The sequence below is a fragment of the Schistocerca gregaria genome, chromosome 3 (assembly GCF_023897955.1).
Source record: "Schistocerca gregaria isolate iqSchGreg1 chromosome 3, iqSchGreg1.2, whole genome shotgun sequence".
Classification (NCBI taxonomy): domain Eukaryota; kingdom Metazoa; phylum Arthropoda; class Insecta; order Orthoptera; family Acrididae; genus Schistocerca; species Schistocerca gregaria.
In genome coordinates this window covers 347,848,835-347,871,383 of record NC_064922.1, presented here as the reverse complement: position 1 = coordinate 347,871,383, position 22,549 = coordinate 347,848,835, and positions in this window count along the sequence as shown.

The window sequence follows — 22,549 nt, the reverse complement described above, 5'->3', positions numbered from 1 at the left end:
CAGAGACCAATTCAGTGGGTCGAAAAAAAAACTAGAAAATCTGAGCTTTCCTGTGCACTATACACTAGTTACACATACCCCAAAGGCAGGTGCTGCTGTTTCCTGTCGGCAAAAGAACCAACGACGCTGCTACGTGTACACCTCCCTTGGGAGGTGAAATACGGAAGCACGCTATACGCTATAGGACCAAACAAGACGCTCACCAACTAACCTCTGTGCGTCCACTGCTCCATTTCCTGCCGAAAAATGCTCGTCGGTTTAGAGCAGCACGGAACGGCCACTTGTGGCTGGTCCGGAACTTACTTCTTCCGCTAATGGCCTTCGCGGAACTGAGCGGGAGCCAAAGCAGCTCGGTGATAAGTCACCGCGGTCGGTCGGCCGCGCGCGCTCTCACAAGATACCGGGAACGAGGTTGCTTAACGACCGCCCAAGATGTAGCCTCGCGCTATCTGTTAGGAATCGATAGTGTCCACGGCTCAATATCCTTGTTAGTGTCGCAGTTTTAACGGCTGTTAATGAACGAACTAAAGAATGCACCATACGTGTTACTTTATATAATTTTGTATCAACACATATTTTGAAAATGAATGCCAAAGAGTAAGGTGCAAAGACATTCTAGCCGTAGTAAACATCGAAATACAGGGTGGTTAAAATTAAACTTTCTCTATTTGAGAGGGCACCTGTTCGAAACGAGTGATTCTTGGACAATGAACTTGGTGGAAAAATATGTAAGGGGGTGAAGAGGAGTAATAACGTATAAACACATTTTAATTCGGAAATGAGACTGTAATTGAGTACCGTGCTTATGTCCCAGGTTAGGAACGTTACTAGTGTGACTACCTCTGTATCCACGACAGCCTTTAACCACGCTAAAGACTGCTGTATAGTTGCCAGAAACAATGGTGGACCGTGGATTGTTCAGCTGTCGTGACGTAGCTCGTGCCCTGCTTGAAAATCGCTCTTTGCGACCAGCACACTCAGCCATAACAACAGCAACTTCTTCAAAATTTTGTGGAACTATCTGTCGTGTCACCCTATCTACGTCTTCATCTACATGGCTTCTCTGCAAATCACACTTAAGTGCCTGACAGAGGGTTCATCGAACCACCTTCACAATAATTCTCTATTATTCCAATCTCGAACAGCACGCGGAGAAAACGAACACCCATACCTTTCAGTGTGAGTTCTGACTTCCCTTACTTCATTATGATGATCATTTCTCCCTATGTAGATCGGCGATAACGAAATATTTTCGGATTCTGAGGAGAAAGTTGGTGATTGAAACTTCGTGAGAAGGTTCTGCTGCAGCGAAAAACTCTGTTTTAATGATGTTCACACCAAGTACTGTATCATCTCAGTGACACTCTCTCACTTATTTCGCGATAATGCAAAAGGTGCTGCTCTTCTTCGAACTCTCCTGATGTACCCCGTTAATCCTATCTGGTATTGATGTCAGACCGCACATCAGTACTTCAAAAGAGGACGAACAGGCGGATGCCGGCAATCTGTTTAGTAGATCTGCCACATTTTCTAAGTTCTCTGACAACAAAACTCAGTCTCTAATTCTCCTTCCCCACTACATTTTCGATCTGTTCTTTCCAATTTAAGTCGTTCCTAACTGTAATTCCTAGGTATTTAGTTGTATTTAGGCCTTTATATTTGACGGATTTATTGTGTAATCGAAGTTGAATGGATTCCTCTAAACACTCATGAGGATGACCTCACACTATTCTTTACTTAGGGTCATTTGCCAATTTTCGCACGGTAGAGATATTTTTTCTAGATCGTTTTCAATTTGTTTTTATCTTCTCATGACTGATAGACGATAAACGAAACCATCATCTTCAAAAAATCCAAGACGGTTGCTCAGATCATGTCCTAATTCTTTTATATACATAAGGAACAGCAGAGGTGCTGTAACACTACCTAGGAGAACGCCAGAAATAACTTCCGTTTTACTTGATGACTTTCCGTCAGTTACTACGAAATGCGACCTCTCTGACAGGAAATCACGAATCCAGTCCCATAACTGAGACGATATTCCACAAGCACGCAGTTTCACTACAAGCCGCTTGTGTGGTACAGCGCCAGAAGCCTTCTGGAAATCTAGAAGCCGCGCGGGATTAGCCGAGCGGTCTGGGAGCTGCAGTTACGGACTGTGCGGCTCGTCCCGGCGGAGGTTCGAGTCCTCCCTCGGGCATGGGTGTGTGTGTTTGTTCTTAGGATAATTTAGGTTAAGTAGTGTGTAAGCTTAGGGCCTGATGACCTTAGCAGTCAGTCCCATAAAATTTCACACACATTTTTGAATTCTAGAAATACGGAATCAGTCAGAAACTCCTTGTAAATAGCTCTCAACACTTCGTCAGAGTAAAGAGCTAGTTGTGTTTCACAAGAACGCTCTTTTCTAAAGCCTTGTTGGGTATGTGTCAATAAACTGTGCTCTTCGAGGTAATTCACAATATTCGAACACAATATATGTTCCAAAATACTGCTGGATATCAACATTAATGAAATGGGTGTGTAATTTGGTGAATTACTCGTCCTACCTTTCTCAAATATTGTTACGACCTGTGCAGCTTTCCAGTCTTTGGGTACGGATCTTCCTTGAAGCGAGCCGTTGTACATGATTGTCCAGTATGGAGCTATTGCATCATCATAGTCTGAAAGAAACCTATTGTTATACAATCTGGATCGGAAGACTTGCTTTTATTAACTGATTTAAGCTGCTTCCCTACATCGGGGATATCTACTTCTAAGTTACGTTGGCAGCTGTTTTGGTTCAAATTCTGGAATATTTAATTCGTCTTCTTTGGTGAAGGAATTTCGGAAGGCTGTGTTTAGTAACTCAGCTTTGGCAACACTGTCATCAATAGTGTTTCCATATCAACCGCACAGAAGAGGAGCTGACTGTATTTGCAGCTAGCATATTTTACATACAATCGGAATCTCTTTCCATTTTCTGCCAGGTTTTGAGACTAGCTTTCGTCGTGGATACTGTTATAAGGCTCTCGCATTGTTGTCCGTGGTAAATTTCGAGCTTCTGTAAAAGATCGCCAGTCTTGCGTTCGTTTCAATTTGGCATGCTTTCTGCGTTGTTTCTGCAACTGTTTTCTGACCCGTTTTGAGTAGTAAGGGGGATCAGCTCGGTCGATTGTTAATTTATTTGGTGTAAATCTGTCCACTGGTGTCGACACTCAAGCCACATCTGGGGTACACTTCCATTGTTAATTTGGAAGGAGTGGAGATCTTCTATTAGGAAGGCATCAAGTGAATTTCCCAAGAGCAGTTCCCAAAATGCCAGTTCATTCCAACTTCTGCATATGTTCTTCAATCCCTGTGCGGAGGACCTCTCAGTATTCCTTTAATGCGTCTATATTCGCGAAAAGCAGCTGCGCTGTTACTGATACTTTGATAAAATACCTTTACGAGTAAAAGCTCTGCCCAGCTTGTCGGGACCCATGATGAGTGTCTGCAACTGTAGTGCACAGTTGCTTCTGTTTCTGATCTATGTCTCTGTACAAGTTACGCCACTAGGACTGCTAACAACGCAAATCCTTCAGCACACAGTCTGAACATCATTCCTATAAAGTTGGCTACCCATACGGTAAATAGTTTTTCGTTTACACTGGCTCTAGTACCGAATGTTTAATTATAGCCTCCTTGTAGTTCCAAAACGCACAGTGCAATCTTTCAAGGCACCCATTCAGATTGGTAGGCTGTAATGTCGACTAATGTCACTGACTGCAGAAACTAAAGACTGTGTCAAAGTAAGAATGATCAGTTTTACCACTGCGGAACATACATCTTGTCCACATTGTCGATAAATGTCTCCCGACACCATGCATGTATGAACTTTGCTCCAAAGCTGAATAGATATCAAGCAGAAGAGGATAATGTTTGTGTAGGCACCGTTGCAGTAAATAGCGGCCACGCTGCTACGATTTGCGCGCTGCAAGTGCAGGCCGCGCTTGGCCTCTGGTCTACGCGTAATTCCGGCACGACCGCTACCCGCCTTTACGCAACACTGGGGCGCGTGAGATTAACGCCCTCAGGACAACGGAAGGCCATTAGCCTGAAGAAAATAAACCGCCGGGTCTATGGCAGATTGCGAATGTAAATTCTGATTCTCGCCAGTAATCCAATGAATCGGGCATATATCCCAAAAATATCTCGCCTGCTGTGTCGCAGCCAGTATTTCGCTGCTGCCGATTACCGTCCTTCAGATATATTGCGCTAGCTAAGGCCAGCCGTCGTTAAAAAACGGTAAAGGAGAACGAAAGTATTGGAATATAGTGCATCATTCGGCATTTTTCTCTCTCATATTTTGTGCAGTCATTCAGTAGACCTAATTCGAAATATGGGACTACGTTTCCTCTCTAGGTAAAAAATATACATTCCACTAATTCTTATGGAAATTTCTGGAAGTAAAATATCCAATTAAAGATCTGTTTCTGGCCACTAAATTGAAGAATTTATCACTGATATTGATGAGCTTCTAAGACTATGCACTTACTCGCCTCACACACTTTATGTATAGTCTACAGATAACTAGCAAAAAGAATCGTTCTTCGAAGTATACAGGGTGTTACAAAAAGGTACGGCCAAACTTTCAGGAAACATTCCTCAGCCACAAATAAAGAAAAGATGTTATGTGGACATGTGACCGGAAACGCTTAATTTCCATGTTAGAGCTCATTTTAGTCTCGTCAGTATGTACTATACGTACTGGATTCACCGCCAGTTGGCCCAATTGAAGGAAGGTAATGTTGACTTCGGTGCTTGTGTTGACATGCGACTCATTGCTCTACAGTACTAGCATCAAGCACATCAGTACGTAGCATCAACAGGTTAGTGTTCATCACGAACGTGGTTTTGCATTCAGTGCAATGTTTACAAATGGGGAGTTGGCAGGTGCCCATTTGATGTATGGATTAGCACGGGGCAATAGCCGTGGCGCGGTACGTTTGTATCGAGACAGATTTCCAGAACGAAGGTGTCCCGACAGGAAGACGTTCGAAGCAATTGATCGGTGTCTTAGGGAGCACGGAACATTCCAGCCTATGACTCGCCCCTGGGGAAGACCTAGAACGACGAGGACACCTGCACTGGACGAGGCAATTCTTCGTGCAGTTGACGATAACCCTAATGTCAGCGTCAGAGAAGTCGCTGCTGTGCAAGGTAACGTTGACCACGTCACTGTATGGAGAGTGCTACGGGAGAACCAGTTGTTTACGTATCTTGTACAGCGTGTGCAGGCACTATCAGCAGGTTACTGGCCTCCACGGGTACACTTCTGCGAATTGTTCATCCAACAATGTGTCAATCCTCATATCAGTGCAAATGTTCTCTTTACGGATGAGGCTTCATTCCAACGAGATCAAATTGTAAATTTTCACAATCAACATGTGTGGGCTGACGAGAATCCGCACGCAATTGTGCAATCACGTCATCAACACAGATTTTCTGTGAACGTTTGGACAGTCATTGTTGGTGATGTCTTGATTGGGCCCCATGTTCTTCCACCTCAATGGAGCATGTTATCATAATTTCATACGGGATATTCTACCTGTGATGCTATAACATGTGCCTTTACAAGTACGACACAACATGTGGTTCATTCACGATGGAGCTGCTGCACATTTCAGTCGAAGTGTTCGAACGCTTCTCAACAACAGATTCGGTGACCGATGGATTGGTAGAGGCGGACCAATTCCATGGCCTCCACGCTCTCCTGACCTCAATCCTCTTGACTTTCATTTATGGGGGCATTTGAAAGCTCTTGTCTACGCAACCCCGGTACCAAATGTAGAGACTCTTCGTGCTCGTATTGTGAACGGCTGAGATACAATACGCCATTCTCTAGGGCTGCATCAGCGCATCAGGGATTCCATACGATGGAGGGTGGATGCATGTATCCTCGCTAACGGAGGACATTTTGAACATTTCCTGTAACAATGTGTTTGACGTCACGCTGGTACGTTCTGTTGCTGTGTGTTTCCATTCCATGATTAATGTGGTTTGAAGAGAAGTAATAAAATGAGCTCTAACATGGAAAGTAAGCGTTTTCGGACACATGTCCACATAACATATTTTCTTCCTTTGTGTGTGAGGAATGTTTCCTGGAAGTTTGACCGTACCCTTTTGTAACACCCTGTGTACACTGCCGGAAAAAATCTCAGGATCAAAGTGTTGTGCGTCATTTACGAATGTCGGTGGACCTGTCTCTACATCTGAAAGATGATTTCTGCTCCAATTTCAAGCCACTCACACAAGAGTTGCGCTAGGAGCGTCACTATGAGGATACGTATCAGGGTTGCTTTGAATACAGGCTGCAGTGGTCATGGGCCTTAGTTACCTTTGATGTTGGACATGGTGAGCGGATGTTCTTCAAGAATGCCTTTAAGACAACAAAGACGCCATTATTAACACCTCATTGAGTTTGAAGAAGGTGGCGCAGATTCCACGAAACCATGGTCCTGACTTGTCAACAAGTCACTGTGCAAGCTGGTGCTGGCCCCGTTATGGTGTGGACTGTGTTTAGACAGAATGGACTGAGTCACTGACTGTAAACGGTTCTGTTCGGCTACCTGGAGATCATTTGCAACCATTCATGCACTTTATGTACTCAGATAACGATGGATACTTTTTATGGCCATGCGCCATGTCACCGCGCCCCAATTTTTCGCAATTGTTTTGATGAACATTCTGGACAATTCGAGGGAATCATTTAGTCATCCTGATCGCCCGACATGAATCCCATCGAACATTTATGGGACATAATCGAATGGTCAGTTCGTCCTCAAAATGCTGTACCGGTAATTCTTTCCAAATTATGTTGGCTATACGGACAGCATTGCTCAATACTTGTGCAAGAGCATCTAAAGACTTTCTGCCTCCATGCTACGTCGAGTTGCTGCATTAGGTCGGTCTCCCATGACTTTGCCGTCGAGGTATTAGTGTGCCAAGAGTAATGTCAAAAAAATTTTGGCCGGTGTTTATTACATAATATCTACATAAATGATCTTTTGGATAGGGTGGATAGCAATGTGCGGCTGGTTGCTGATGATGCAGGGGTGTACAGGAAGGTGTCGTCGTTGAGTGACTGCAGGAGGATACCAGATGACTTGGACAGGATTTGTGATTGGTGTAAACAATGGCAGATAACTCGAAATGTAGATAAATTTAAATTAATGCGGATCAATAGGAAAAAAAATCCTGTAATGTTTGAATACTCCATTAGTAGTGTAGCGCTTGACACAGTCACGTCGATTAAATATTTGGGCTTGAAATATGAAGTGGGACAAGCATGTAATGGCAGTTGTGGGGAAGGCGGAAAGTCGTCTTAGGTTCACTGGTATAATTTTGGGAAGATGTGGTTCATCTGTAAAGGAGACCGGTTATAAAACAGTAATACGACCTATTCTTGAGTACTGCTCGAGCTTTTGGGATCCCTATCAGGTCGGATTGAGGAAGGACGTAGAAGCAGTTCAGAGGTTGGCTGCTACATTTGTTACTGGTAGGTTTGATCATCACGGAAATGCTTCAGGAACTCGGGTGGAAGTTCCGAAAAATGGTTCAAATGGCTTTGAGCACTATGGGACCCAAAGTCTGAGGTCATCAGTCCCCTAGAACTTAGAACTACGTAAACCTAACTAACCTAAGGACATCACACACATCGATCCCCGAGGCAGGATTTAAACCTGCGACCGTAGCGGTCGCGCGGTTCCAGACTGAAGCGCCTAGAACCGCTCGGCCACTCCGGCCGGCTTCAGGTGGAAGGCTCTGGAGGAAATGAGGCGTTCTTTTCCTGAATCGCTACTGACGAAATTTAGAGAACCAGCATTTGAGGGTGACTGCCGGAAAATTACTGTCGCCAGCTTATATTTCACGGAAAGACCAAAAAGATAATATAAGAGAGATTAGGGCTCGTACAGAGGCATACAGGCAGTGATTTTTCCCTCGTTCTGTTTGGGAGTGGAACAGGGAGAGATGATGCTAGTTGTGGTACGAGGTACCCTCCGCCACGCACCATATGGTGGATTGCGGAGTATGTATGTAGATGTAAATGTAATTGTTGTGCTATGCTAGGTATTTGTCCGCCTCCGTAGCTGAGCAGTGAGTGTAACTGGCTGCTATGCGGGGACTCCGGGTACGATTACAGGCACCACCAGGTATTTTTTTCTTAGGGACAGTGGTGGAACGGCGTGCCGTCAGCATTTTGGTGCCAGATGAAGCGCTGCTTGACCGAGTAGTGGCCGCACCAGGTCTGCTAAACAGACAACGGTTATCAGCGCGGAGTTCTGTCCTGCACTCCTTTATACTGCATGCAAATAACGTTACTGCAGAGGATGACATTGCGGTCGGTCGGTATCGATTTGCTCTTATGTGGCCAGAACGGCGGCGCTTATGCGAGGATATTAGTTATAGACCTAGAGTCGAGAGAGAATTTCCCTTGTAAGATTGGATTGTTTGGGAGAAGAGACCAAACAGCGAGGTCATCGGTCTCATCGGATTAGGGAAGGACTGGGAAGGACGTCTGCCGTGCCCTTTGTAAAGGAATCATCCCAGCATTTGACTAGAGCGATTTAGGGCTATCACGGAAAATATAAATCAGGATGGCCGGACGCGGGACTGAACCGTCGTCCTCCCGAATGCGAGTCCAGGGTGCTAACCACTGCACCACCTCGCTCGGTCCCTTGTAAGATTAGTGAATTGTACGCCGTAACCACCCCTCCTCCTTATTTCTCTGGTGTGAACACTGGCCAGGTCTTCAGTTCGCCTTGCGGCATTGCATCGTTAATGTAACGAAGTGTAAACCGTGGTCGGAGGCTCATGCGCGGGCGGTGCCACAGCTCCAACAGCAGGAAACACAGTCCCTGGGAAATGTTTCCCCCGGGCCTGATACATTTACAATGATACCAGTCCCGCTAACACGCAGATGCGGTTCCTTCTTGCCATCTTCAGAGATTTATCACGGCCGTTACTGCAACAGGCGGCTTGCGCGTCAGCACAACACAACGCGAGATAAGCAACCGCCCCCTCTGTTTTCCTTAAAAGCCTTTTTGTTTGTACGTGGGGGCGCTGTTTTGTGGGAAGGACTATTTGTTATTCACCGCCCAACCGCCGCATCTCATTAGAACTAAGAAAGACTCTGTAGATGAGTAAACTTTTCTAACTTTCTTCCCTACGAACAAACTAACACTGTATGAAACCTGTTTCATAAATCTGACACTTAGCGCCTTGGGAAAAAAACTTACAAATTTGTCGCAAATTATGCATTCAAAATTCAGAAATATTTCAAAATATCTCATTTGGGGCACTTTCCTGTTCCCCGTACTGTTTAGCGCAAGTATACAGTTAGTACCCCCTTATTTCGGTTAAGTTCAGTTACAAACAATTTTAGTAAAATCGCTCGTTTGTGAAGAATTTGTACAGATATGGCAACCATGCCATGTTGCAGCTGTACCGGTATGCCTACCTTACTTGCTTACTAATATTCTCTTGCTACCTACTTTTCCTTGGTGGCAAAATAGTGTTCACAATGGACATATAAGATTTATGCATATACACAACACAGGACACATGTACACTTCACAAAACATGGATACCTTTGTACCTAATTTGTAATATTCTATTTTCTTAATTATTTTAGTATTAATTCAAAAACATACAGCTAGCTGCAAGATACCATGTAGTTCATCTACCTTCTTCTGTTCTATGAATACACTGCCATCCTAAGTTTGGAAACATCATGCTGCGTGTTACAACGGAGCAAGATGGAAGTGATCTATGTGAGTTATCGGTTAGAATACGGAATAGCAAGCTGAAATAACAGTTAATAATGATTCGTACAGTATTGTACACTTAATTATTGTACATTGTAACATACTGGTATTGCTCCGTTTTATGAAAGCCGATGTTACCTGTCCAAGCAGTTCTACTAAACACGCTAGGTGGGGTTCTGTGATGGTATGGGGACTCTTTGGAGGGAATAAAGTCGGAAATTTGTTGAAAATAGATGGAAAAATGGATCAAAAAGATTATCATGCCATTCCCCAGCGACATGCTAAGACAACTGGTTTGCGTCTGATTGGGAAAGGGTTTGTCTTGCAGCAAGACAACGACACGAAACATACGTCTCGCTTGTGTCAGAAGTATGTAAAGTCTCTAGAGGTTCGTAAAATACTGAAAAACATGGAATGACCGCCCCAGTCACCTGATTATAGCCCAATCGGGGTGCTGTGGGATGAATTGGACAGGAGGATCCGAAAACGGGAAATCATGAGTGGGTCACAATTTTGGGAGATCCTGCAGCGAGAATGGAGATTAATTCCAACTGAAACCTTGGCAAAACTGACGCAGCGTATGACGAGAGTGTGCAAGGCAGTGATGAAAGCAAAGGGTGGCTATTTTGAGGAATCGAAAATTTAATTGTTGCATCTTCCTGTGTATTATTTGAGCTTAATAAACATTTGGAAAACAACAAAATGCATTTTTATACTGTATTTCTTTTCCATTGCCTTTAATTACTAGGTGTTTCTAAACTTATGGAGGGCAGTGAATATAAATTGAAGCCCCCACCCCAGCTTATGTCTGCGTGTTCACTTTACTCTCAAGAAATGTTGTAGGGATTTTGATGCCTCTTTTACATTTCACTTCAAGAGAAAGCTTTGTGTGTTGGCCTACATTGTATTAATATTTCGTGAGAGTTCGTTAAGTGTCTAATTATAGTCCTTGTAATTTTAAAAACGATGCCGTTGCCATCTAAATGGGAGTGGTGGAATTGCTTGGAATGAACCACACATATCCTGACGGAAGACAGATTGCAACAGCAAGGAGTTTTGCGATATAACGGCAGTTGGTGGGGGTGCTTCTACAACTGAAAGATAATGTCCATCCAAATTTCGTAATACACGGGTAAGTGTAGCTCTAGAAGCGCCTCTATGATTCTCTTTAAATCAGAAGTGGACATATAAGCAGATTTACCAAAGTCTTTATTAGCAAGTTTGGCCATATGGTACGTGCGAAATGCAATAATATCTCTGTCAACGAAACTTTAGAGTCCAGGAACATTTGGTACTCCAGAACCTCCTCGGACAATGGCTACAGTAAACCATCCGTTACCATGACCAAATGAATCATTAATATCTAAACTAAAATTAAGTCGGCACCCACAGAAAACAGAAGGTCCGTCCAGCAAGGCTTGAGCAGCGACAGACTTGACTGGTATACGATTCTTCTTGTCTCCAGATGTTGTAGCAAACTCGATGTTCTCGTTACTTTTGTACACTGTCTGTTTAGAACGGCGACGGTATCTTCTGTACGGCATTTTCTTTAAGATTTTCTTTAAGTTCGTGAGCGTTAGCTTCCTTCAGACATGAGTTATTGAGCTGATGTTAGTCAAGAATTCATTTAAGGTGATAAAGACGCCATTATCAGCTCCTCGCGGAGTTTGAACGAGGTCGTATATTAGGGATACGAGAAACTGCAGGCTCCTTCTGCAAAAAAGCAGAAAGACTTGGCAGGAATGTAGCCATTGTACATAATTGCTGACAGCGGTGCTTACGAGAATGTACAGTCGCAAGAATAGCGTGCTCCGGACGACCACGTGGCCTTACTGAGGAAGAAGACTGTCGTGTTTGTTGTATGGCTATGGCGAATCCTACTGCATTTGTAGCACGTATTTGAACAGCAGTTGGCACCGCAGTGACACTCCGAACTTCCACAAATCGGTTAGTTCAAGGACTCCAAACCAGACGCCGTGCACCGTGGAATCTACTGACTTCCGTGGTGTCATGCGAGAGTTCATTGGGGCGCAGACTAGGGGTCTGTCGTGCTGTTCAGGAGGAGGCCTGCAACCAACCTCTCAGTATGTTAGACACACTGGACTTACACCTGAAGTTATGGTGTGGGTGTGATTTTTTTATGACAACTGGAGCACTCTCGTGGTTGTCCCATGAACCTTCACCGCAAATCTGTAGGTCAGTCTGGTGACGCAACCTGTTGTGTTGCTATTCCTGAAAAGCATTCCAGGGGCCGTTTTCAAACAGGAATACGCTCGCCCACTTATCGCTATTGTAACCCAACGTGCCCTACAGTTGTCGACATGTTGCCTGGGCCTGCTCGCTCATCAGATCTATTTCCGATCGAGCACATATAGGGCATCATTAGACGACAACTGCAGCGTCAGCCACAAATAGCATTAACCGGTCCTGTATTGACCGACTAATTTGAAGACGCTTGGTACTCCATCCACCAACCGACATCCGGCACCTGTGCAACACAATGAATGCACGTTAGTATGCTTGTATTCAACATTCCGGTTATTAAAGTACTAGCATTTCACGTTCACAGTGACTTAACCCGCGCTTTCATTAACTTGTGATCTTGCAATGTTAATCACTTAACTGTGTTATCTAGGCAAGAGTATTACCGAACTTTCATTACTCTGCATCAATTGCAATTTGGTGTTGCTACATTTTTTTCGTCAGGGTACAAAATGAAACCCCCACAGCAATCTCTCTGTGTGTGTGTAATCTCAGGAACTACTGTAGGGATTTTGATACGCCTATCACTAATAGGTAGAAAGAATTACTGGGAAGGTTTGTGTACATAACTTACAAATATTTTGTGACTATTGGTTTAAATATCGAATTAAAGTTTCTTTCCACTTTTAAAACGATAACATTGCCATCTAAAGGAGAATTGTGGAATTTTTTGGAATCAAATGTACATATGATAAGGCCCCCCATCACGTTTCTCCGCTTGTATATGAAGGCTAATCTCAGGGACATACATTTTTCATTAATGTAATCAGTCACGTGGTAGGTTTGTGACCACAACTGCTAAGTGTAAGGAAACTCAGTTGCAGAGACAAACGCCGGCCGCCGTGGTCTCGCGGTTCTAGGCGCGCAGTCCGGAACCGTGCGACTGCTACGGTCACAGGTTAGAATCGTGCCTCGGGCATGGATGTGTGTGATGTCCTTAGGTTAGTTAGGTTTAAGTAGTTCTAAGTTCTAGGGGACTGATGACCACAGCAATTGAGTCCCATAGTGCTCAGAGCCATTTGAACCATTTTTGAGCAGAGACAAACCGGCAAGAACTATTATTACTAGGAGGGCGGCGTGAGCTACTGCCAACTTCCTTACTAACCTGTAATGCTATTAATTTGTTGTTCGGTATATTTCTTCATTATTTCAAAATTGGCTCTCAGGTTTGCACTATGTTACAGGCATGTGAGACGTGTTTTTGGTATCTTAAGTCCACCACTCAAATAGAAACCAAATTTCAGACGTATTGCCAAGAGACAGTTTGGTAAAATTCGTTCACATTTCTGAAAATGCAATCGGTTCAGTCATAACACAAAAAGTTTCAGAAATTCGTGGTTTCTGATAATGGGTTATCGAATCTTGCTGAGACTGAAATCTCGAGCCGAGAAATAATTTTGTTTACAAATGCTGCTGAGCTGGGCCACCGATTGACTTCCCACTGTGGTGAACTGGGCATTATTTCGGGTTGTCATTCCCTATGCAGAGCGCCTTCCCAGGTCTTCGAGTTCTGTCCACAAAACAAAGAAAGGAAACTTTATTGTGTAGGAAGGACGGGATGTTGTGAGATACTTTTCGTCCGGTTCCTCTGCAGTGGCGTGGCAGTCTTTGGAGATCCTGCCAGCAGCTATACTGCCGACAGAATGGCCCTCTTCTTCAATAAACACGGGGAGTTCTACGATAAGTTGTACGTGCAGAAGTCGCTGGATCTATAATGTAGAAAGTGCATGGGCACCGCAATTGAAGTACGGAGCTGGTGTATGTACAAATGATTCAAATGGCTCTGAACACTATACGAATTAACTTCTAAAGTCATTGTCCCCTAGAACTTAGAACTACTTAAACCTAACTGCCCGAGGCAGGAAGTGTGACCGTAGCGGTCGCGCGGTTCCAGACTATAGGGGCTAGAACCGCTCGGCCACCCTGGCCGGTTGTGTTAGTACGCACTTTTATATGTTGATGATAAGGTTGCTGCAGCAACAATGAAGAGGATATGCTTAGGAAGTTGTTGGAAGTGTATAAAAAGTGGAATTTGAAATTTAATTATAGCAAATCGGATAATCTACGTTGCGGAGAAATGGGAAGTAGCAGGGACAAAGACGGACATCTTATTAAATTGTGTAAGGAGTTTGAGTATCTGGGTAGTATCTGTCACGTGCTACTGTGATGTGATAGAGATATTCAATAATGGATCACGCTGGGAAGGGTGGCTCTCCAAAGATTAATGAGTTTAAAGGTTAAAACTCTTTCTTACAAATCCATCGCTGAACCAATAACAAGCTATGGGAGTTAATTCTGGAGCTAACACAAAAAAATAAAAATAAACTTAGAGCTTTAGAAATGGGCCGTTTTAGAAGAGGTTTGACCATGTAAGAAATGAAGAAATAACAGAAACGACACATACTCATTATAGTACTACAGATAAAATGAAAGAAAGAGAGCATGGTTTGAGCAAGTCAATGGGCGAGGACAGATGGCCGAAGAGAGTACTTTCATGGAAAATCCTGCTGAGGAAGAATGACGAAATCGAGGCTTTTGGCAACAGAAATGTGGTATGTGGTGACGGTTGTACGACCTCCAGTACAAGGAAGGAAGGATGGAAGGACAGTTATCAAACCTATCGATTTTATATGGTTTTGGCTGTATTTCCATAAGTCAAAAATTTTGGTCGTGGGCTCTCGCACTATGAGGTAATATACTGTCTCTCTAGTAGCACTGACAGGTTTCATTCCTATTAATTCCCTGATACCGCAGAAACAATTGTAGACTCTATTTTCTTTGTACTTGACCTTCCATTTCCTTTTACCAAGTGTTCATACAACGTTGTTTTGACTGTCATTTACCCTTAATTAGTGCTCTCATTATTTCTGTAACTTTTTTGGTCTACATGTCTTTAGTCAGCAGAATACTGTTAGGTCTGTATTTGAAATACTACGCACAGTGATTCCGCCGGTGTTGTTGAGAACGGTCCTGATGATCGTACTAGAACTCTGCTTTGCCCTCATCGTTCAACAGACCTATTGTAGACAAAGTTACTCTCTAAAACCATTTCACAATTCTAGCTTGCGTCTAACTGTACAGGGAGTGTGCGCTGTAATGGAATTTCGCACTAGATTAAAACTGAGTGTTGGACAGGTGTTCGAACCCAGAGATTCGTAACGTTCTAGGTTTGAGCCACTGTCTGGCACACATGTCTAATATCTCGCGTGTTTTCATTCACACCTTTCTTTCAATTTATGATTTTTACATTTTCCTCAGCCATTACTTTACAGTTGAAGTTATCGCTTTACTGTCTTCTAATTAGTTTCCATACATTACTGGGGTTAATACGTATTTTCCAAAATTTTCTCTTTCCTGGTTTCTCCTTCCCGTCTTCCTCTAAAATTGCTACACGGACTAATTCTTCACCAGCCTTTTGAGTTGTGAGATTAGTAAAATTCGGTATCTTCTTTACATCACTGCATATTAACTTTATTAACAGTACCTCACTTCATTTTGAATTGGCAACTTGTTTCTCAAACAGTAAAGGTTCAGATGGCTCTGAGCACTATTGGACTCAACTGCTGTGGTCATCAGTCCCCTAGAACTTAGAACTAGTTAAACCTAACTAACCTATGGACATCACACACATCCATGTCCGAGGCAGGATTCGAACCTGCGACCGTAGCAATCACACGGTTCCGGACTGCGCGCCTAGAACCGCGAGACCACCACGGCCGGCCAAACAGTAAAGCCTGATTACACTGTTCCATTTTTTACTTCCTTGCTTTTGCATCATTCACTTTAAATAACTGTGTGTTTAAAACATTAGCCTCCTTTTGGTAGTTCATTTCTACTTTATCCTTGTAAAAGACGATGTAATTCTTACCAAAGAAGAAGTACAAACACTTTTTCTTTCTTTCAAGGTTCTTTATCAAAAATTAAGCTAAAAGTCACAAATGCTAAGAAATTGTATTGGGCACAACAGATGACTTCAGTAAATCTATACGATTATCAGTGGAATGATTAATTAATTCTCTCACTGTATTTAGTGTTTTTAAATAACATACAAGAATACCGATCGAGAAAACGCTCGAAAACCCTCGTCTCCTGAATATAATACTTGGGAAGCGTGCCATCAGCGTGCCAGAGGACGGTCTGACGGTGATAGTTTCTACCGAAACCGATAGCCACTGATGAAACCAAAAAAAATTGCTACTAGCGTCGAAAATATGTATTGTACTAAAGCATGCTCTCACGGCGGTATCCATTAAAAAAAATCTCGTGTTTCAAGCTGTCCACAAGCTTTCGGTAGGGATCTCCTCTGTCATGGTCGGGTGGTTGACCGTCGTGTGGTTGCTGCTGCTGTGCTTGTATAGCCGCGTCGTCGCCAGCGACGTCACTCTGACCTGTACCATATGTGGTAAAGCGACAGTAGTGCCCGCTCCAAATTACCAACCACAGGATCCCACAGTACTCAGCTGCAATCTACCGTCTTTCTTGAGGATACTGTCCGATATTTTCACCTCCATTGCTTCGTTTATTACGCTATCCCGGAAGCCGTTGGTCCGCATAATAACAAAAGTCTTATCGAATGCACTTCAGCTAAATTTTCATGCTCTACGCAACACTCTTCAATGGTGCAGACAGTCTGACCGACATAAAACTGCCCACACCCACACAATACTTCGTGTATCACAGGCTTCATAAGCTGCAGGTCTGAAGACTGTGTCGATTTTATGTATCTTCAGGAGCTGGCTAATATTCCCTGTTATTGATCCACAAGACGGTAAAACGCAATCTTCTTCGTATCTTCTTTGTGTCTTATTCGGAGGTCTTCTACTTTTGAGGCTTAGATGAAACTGCCTGCCAAATTTCTCTGTTGTAATCGTTTTCCTTTGAAGTTCTACTCTTCAATGGTGCGGACAGTCTGACCGACATAAAACTGCCCACACCCACATGGTACTTTGTATATTCCAGGTCTTGTGATGCCTACATCGTCTTTCACTGGCTTCATCAGTTGGGGGTTAGAAGACTGTGTAGATTTTATGTATCTTCAAGAGCTGGCTAATATTCCCTATTATTGAAACACAAAACGGTAAAACTCAATCTTCTTCGCATCTTCTTTGTGTCTTATTCGGAGGTCTTCTGCTTTTGTGGCCTAGATGGAACTTCTTGCCGAATTTCTCTGTTGTTGTAACCGTTTTCCTTGAAAATTTTAAGTAAGTGGCTCAGTTTCCTCGTCAGATTTTTGGCGTCTGAGACGGTTTAAGTCGATGTACTAAGATTTTCAGGATAGACCGTTTCTGCGCTGGTAGGCCGGAGCTGGTGGCGTGGAGATACCGCTCCATGCGGGAGGGCGTGCGGTAAACGTTGTGACCGAGACACCCGTTGGGTTTATGGCCGACAGGGACGAACAGGAACCGTCCTTCTGTATCACCATCGTAAAATTTATGTGGTCTAGGAGTTATTGATGTGTTCCAGGGCCTCTTCCAGCTTTTCATGACCATGAGGCCATATGGCGATGGTATCGTCGACTTAACGATAAAAACTACTAGACTGTGCGGGAACTGTGTCCAAGGCGATGTTCTCAAAACGGTTCATAAAGAGGTTAGCTACAAATACAGCTAATGTGCTACCCATGGCGACGCCGTCCGTTAGGTTGAAATATTCTCCACCAAGCAAAAAATACGATGACGTCAGGGAACGTTTAAATAAATCCACGATAGGGTCGCCAAAAATCCAGGACAGGAAGTCTATAGAGTCTTTGATATGCCCAAACATGAATAGAGAATCTACCATAAATCTTCTTCACTAAGGAAGCTAACGAGTGTCGAAAGGAGGCTGATCAAAAGCATTGCAAGTCTATCCGAGAGGGTTCACTATAGGCCTTAAAAGTGTACATTTGGCAGACCGTAGAACGTGGGTGGTCTGCTTACATGAGAGAGGAGGTTCTTAATAACACCCCTTTCCAGCAATGACCGTTTGAAGATCTCCGAAGTCTTCCTTAGTATTCTGGATGTTGGGTGCCAAGGCAGTTTTCGGTGCGTATCTTCCTGGAGAATCCATCAGAGTTTCGCTTCATAGTGGGCTCGTTCCATAAGGGCGATAGCATTGCCCATGTCAGCAGGCAGGATGCCGAAGAGACGATCGTTGCACAGAGCACGAAGGCCATCACATTCGACTGTACTCGTATTTTGTGCTGGCAGCTTGGATTTCAAAAGAATGTGGTTCGTTTCTTTACGATTTTCTTATGCTTGAGAGCTGCGTGTTCAGCACCAGTTAATATGCTAGAAAAAGCAGTACTACATGATCAAGGAGCAAATTTAAGTTCCTCCACCAGTGCTGAGATGTAACACGCGTCGAATTTGCGTGCTGTCATGTTGATCACAGTACGTTCCACAGTTTTCCATTCTGTCCCATGTTGTTGTTGTTCTACATCTACAAGATTATTCTGCAATTCACATTTAAGTGCTTGGCAGAGGGTTCATCAAACCACAATCATACTATCTCTCTACCATTCCACTCCCGAACAGCGTGCGGGAAAAACTAACACCTAAATCTTTCTGTTCGAGCTCTAATTTCTTTTATTTTGTTTTGATGATCGTCCCTACCTATTTTGGTTGGGCTCAACACAATATTTTCGCAGTCGGAAGAGAAAGTTGGTGACTGAAATTTCGTAAATAGATCTCGCCGCGACGAAAAACATCTTTGCTTTAATGACTTCCATCCCAACTCGCGTATCAGCTGCCACACTCTCTCCCCTATTACGTGATAATACAAAACGAGCTGCCCTTTTTTGCACCCTTTCGATGTCCTCCGTCAATCCCACCTCGTAAGGATCCCACACCACGCAGTAATATTCTAACAGAGGACGAACAAGTGTAGTGTAAGCTGTCTCTTTAGTGGACTTGTTGCATCTTCTAAGTGTCCTGCCAATTAACGCAACCTTTGGCTCGCCTTCCCCACATTATTATCTATGTGGTCTTTCCAACTGAAGTTGTTCGTAATTTTAACACCCAGGTACTTAGTTGAATTGACAGCATTGAGAGTTGTACTATTTATCGAGTAATCGAATTTCAACGGATTTCTTTTGGAACTCATGTGGATCACCTCACACTTTTCGTTATTTAGCGTCAACTGCCACCTGCCACACCATACAGCAATATTTTCTAAATCGCTTTGCAACTGATACTGGTCTTCGGATGACCTTTCTAGACGGTAAATTACAGCATCATCTGCGAACAACTTAAGAGAACTGCTCAAATTGTCACACAGGTCATTTATATAGATCAGGAACAGCAGAGGTCCCAGAACGCTTCCCTGGGGAACACCTGATATTTCCTCAGTTTTACTCGATGATTTGCCTTCTATTACTACGAACTGCGACGTTCCTGACAGGAAATCACGAATCCAGTCGCACAACTGAGACGAAACCCCATAGACCCGCAGATGGAATTAGAAGTCGCTTGTGAGGAACGGTGTCAAATGCTTTCCGGAAATCTGAATATACGGAATCAACTTGAGATCCCCTGTCGAAAGCGGCCATTACTTCGTGCGAATAAATAGCTATCTGCGTTGCACAAGAACGAGGTTTTCTGAAACCATGGTGATTACGTATCATTAGATCACTCCCTTCGAGGTGATTCATGTTTGAATACAGAATATGCTCCAAAACCCTACTGCAAACCGACGTCGATGATATAGGTCTGTAGTTACTGTTGTGAAAGCTAACTCCATTTCCCATTCCTCTCCTCCGTTGTACTCTGCCTTGATGATGTCAGTTGTGCCACCGATGCTGCGTTGATCCAGTTTCACTCCATAGCCGAAAGTGAACGTCTCAGTAGCAGCTGAACGGCCAAAATTTGTTCACGGCTTGTTGTGGCCTGCTGTTTTCTGCTGAAATGTATCCTCTCACGCTGCAGGGTGTAAAAAGGCACTTCTAAATATTCTTCGGGTTAATGCAATGTCGATGTGAGTGTTAGTGGTGGCAAATCGAGGGAAGTCTGCTCATCATGGCAGCATAGTAGGAAAGCCAGCGAGCTTAATAAATTGGCCTTTTCTGCACGTAGCTTCCACAGGCGTTTGATGCTGCACGTCTCCTCCTCGTAGAGGTATGTTATGTGCGAATGCATGCTCTCGAGGCAAAATCCCTTAGTAAAATATTCTTGGGTTCGGGCAGCGTCAAGTAATTAACTGCTCACAAGCTTTTGTTAGAGATCTCTTCTGCCATTGTTCAGTGGTTGACTGTCGTGAGGATGTATTATTTCTAAACTTCGTTTGTCGCTGTTCCAAGCGACAGTATGTCAAGAATATGGAATCTGTAAATGTCTTTAGAACGCTGTCTCCTCGTTTAGGCCGTGGAGGGCCAATGCATTCCTACCTGCCGTCGTGTCTCCCCCGCCTTGCGACGTCATTCGGATGCAGTATGGAGGGGCATGTGGCGAGCACAGCTCTCCTGGCCTTTTTGCATACTTTCCAGTCTGTGGAACCGCTTCTACTCAGTTAAGAAGCGTAAATTTCATTAGTAAGGGAAACTACATTATTTAGGGGAATAAATTACGTACATGAATATCGTAAGTGTACACTTATTTCCCACTACATTCTACCATTCCTCAGCTTGTAATTTTCGAATTATCTCTTTGTTTTCTCGGGTTGCCACCAGATTATATTTTCTATTTGAATGTTGTGCATCAGTCCCCTTCATTGAAATTAGTTTGTTTTCGAATTCGTATCATAAATTAAGAAGAAGAACTAACGTCTTTTCCTGGAAATCTGTAAGTTGGAGATGTCATTTTAACTGTAAATGGCAGTCCTAATATTTTATTGCTTTATACACCTTTCGTGCTAGTATTTTGTTTTAATAGATGGGTTAAGTCGCATAGTGCTCAGAGCCATTTTAATAGATGGAGATCTGAAAGTGTAGAGCGAATTTGTGTGCCATTGTGGTTCCGAACAGCGCACATTTTCTGTGTGAGAGTGTACCATTAATTACGAGTATTTTATTTGCTGATTCTGCGACGAGGTCTGCAGAACAAATACTTGCTGACGTATGTACATTGGCGGCCAGCTGACAAATCCGTGATTCACGGCTGCCCGCTGCGCAGCGCTGGTGATGTCCATACATAGCATTCACTTGTTTACCGGTGAACGTAAATCTGACTACAGCGTGCAATTGAAGTACAACTGCAATAGCAGCTAATTTGCGGGACTAAGTGTAGCTCTATTGTTTCCTATATAAATACAGCTACTTCAGTAGCATTATTATATAGTTGCGAGTAAAGAACGGGGTGTTAATTGCTGATTAGCCATAGTCTCCGTCAAGAATAACTCACCATGCTGTCGTGGTTGCGAAGTGTTTCCCCTGTTGTCACTGCATGTGGCACTGCGTACAGATGATCTTCGATTATACTCTTTTTTACAGCCATATCGTTTACCTGCAAGCTAAGATAAATATTTCAACTGGAAAAAGGTCCTGTCTCTCAAAAATATTACGAGAATACCCGAGTTCCGCATTCCCATTTGTCCTGTATTGGGCCACAAGTGCTGCTTTTAAAATGCGTAGCAAACGGAATTTTTGAACGAATAGATGCCATGTATCCACACTAATTGCGTATCAAATTGTGCCTTTTCTTGCCTTTCCGGCACCTATCCCTTTTCTACGTAAATTTCGGGCGAAATCCACATGTTCGTGATCTGACCATGACATAACATAGCTTAACTGGTGCGCAGATCTTAAGGACAACAGTAACTTCCTCGTGATGTACTACTGCCAAGTAACATAGATCGTAGGAGCCAGAACCATACATAGAGTGAAGAACTAAAGTATAGTAAAGGAATGAAACGAACAGAAATGACACGTTTATTCAAAGACTACAATTGCGCTGACGTCACCGTGATTTATGGTGTTACCAAAAATGGTTCAAATGGCTCTAAGCACTATGGGACTTAACATCTGTGGTCATTAGTCTCCTAGAACTTAGAACTACTTAAACCTAACTAACCTAAAGACATCACACACATCCATGTCCGAGGCAGGAGTCGAACCTGCGACCGTAACGGTCACGCGGTTCCAGACTGAAGCGCCTAGAACCGCACGGCCACACCGGCCGGCTATGATGTTACCGTGAACACTACAAAGGCGGGACATGGTTCTTAATGGGGTTTGTGGTGACCAATCACAGAGTTGTAACGTGCTCCCATGGCGGACTCCAGGTTGGTAAGGCCGTCTTGCGCTAAGGCACTGTAGTCTTCCATCTGCAAGATAGAAAACTGCTGTATGGTCGCTGGTGCATGTGACTGTGCTGCAGAACGTCTCACCAACACATCCAACGAGCACCTGTGAGATAAGAACCATGTCCCGCCTTTGTAGTGTTCACGGTAACATCATAGCCGGCCGGTGTGGCCGTGCGGTTCTAGGCGCTTCAGTCTGGAACCGCGTGACCGTTACGGTCGCAGGTTCGACTCCTGCCTCGGACATGGATGTGTGTGATGTCCTTAGGTTAGTTAGGTTTAAGTAGTTC